This window comes from Pinus tabuliformis, chromosome 4_2 (genome assembly GCF_031772625.1).
Source record: "Pinus tabuliformis cultivar Carrire ecotype Pingquan chromosome 4_2, CPIR1, whole genome shotgun sequence".
In the NCBI taxonomy this organism is placed as follows: domain Eukaryota; kingdom Viridiplantae; phylum Streptophyta; class Pinopsida; order Pinales; family Pinaceae; genus Pinus; species Pinus tabuliformis.
Window position 1 is genome coordinate 431,065,853 of NC_142304.1, and position 1,474 is coordinate 431,067,326.

General features: G+C 35.3%; 1 pseudogene; it reads left to right on the plus strand.

Moving 5' to 3' along the window:
* The first annotated feature begins 249 nt into the window (after positions 1-249).
* LOC149169806 (xyloglucan galactosyltransferase XLT2 pseudogene) lies at positions 250-717 on the plus strand (annotated as a pseudogene).
* Positions 718-1,474: the final 757 nt, after the last annotated feature.

Here is a 1,474-nt window from a genome sequence, read left to right on the forward strand (position 1 = left end):
TGTTGTTTGATGAACGAGAAAACCAATCTTCTAATTTAGAATAATAATACAAACCAATAAATGAAATAAACATTGCAGAAGCGGCAACACTGGATATGAACAATAGACAAGAGATAATGGCCAAAGGTATAGGAAAAAGGCTAAATACAGAAATCAAATGACCAAACAGTCTTATCTCATAATAAGTTTTTGAGAAAAGTCACCCGGCGTGCCGTTATTGAGCAATGCATGGATTCTTCGAAATGGCTGATGGTGAATTGCACTAAGATGCAGTGCAGTCACAGGCCGGAGGCCCTGATGTAGGAATTGCTGAAGGCCAATTTTTGCCTGCAACTGCCCGGGAATTCCCTGACCCGGCGATCGACTTTCCATGGGTTGATAGCTAGGTGTATACCCGTATTTTTCAGAAGGGATTCTGCGTATGAGAAATACACATGGCATCTTCCTTCAGACCCAGAAACCTACTATGTTATTATTGCAGAGGAGAGATTGGTGAATTCCAGAAACACCCTCAAAATCGAGGACGTATTGAGTAGTTATTCTGAGGAGAAAATTAGGAAAATGCAGGAAAAGATCATTAAGATTATACCCAGTTTTCTTTACATGAATTCTACAGAAAAAGATGATGGTGAGATTTTTCCAAAGGATGCCTTCGATCTCAACATTGAAGGCGTGCTTCACAGAACCATGAGTAACCGGTTTTGGAATCGACTGTAAAATGTGTGAACTCCTTATTTGTTTATTTATTTTATGGTCGCATCAAATTAGATTTCCAAAAAGAATTCAGGATCGAATTATTCAGTTATGATGATAGAATCCACATTTAGCAACAATAGTATTAAATTCAGGGGACTATCAAAATGTAAACTAATGGAAAAGTGTTGTATAAATGAGAATCCACTCAAAGCAGTTTGGAGAAATTTGTCTTCTAAATTGAATGTCCAATAAATCAAGTGTTATAGATCAAAACTGCACTGTGTAAATTGAGAATCCACTCAAAGCTGTTGGAGAATTTGCCTTTGTAAATTGAAACAAATTGAATGTTTCAATTGTATATTTTTCATTCTATTTGGTGCACTGATTTTCATTGGTTCAGGGCATGTAAGTTTTGTTAGATAATTAAGGGTTAACAACAGATAACTAATTTGTTCATAGATATAAATGCAGGGAAGCTATATATGCTCATAGTTAAATAACTGCAATGGTAGACTTATACAACCCCATACATATGGCCATTAAAGAATTTGTTATTTTCAGCCCAACCAAAATAACCCCAAATTTGCTTAACTGTAAATATACTCAAATTAGTCAATCTAACGACTTTCTACAAAAGTGCAATGGCTTAATAATGATATCCATTGATCTCAGACTTTAAAGAGAAGTGGATTGCGGTCATTCAGAGTGGTTGGAACTCGAAAATTATTTTTAAAGTGAATTTAAGAAAATTGCAAGATGAAACTATTGGATAGGTGAG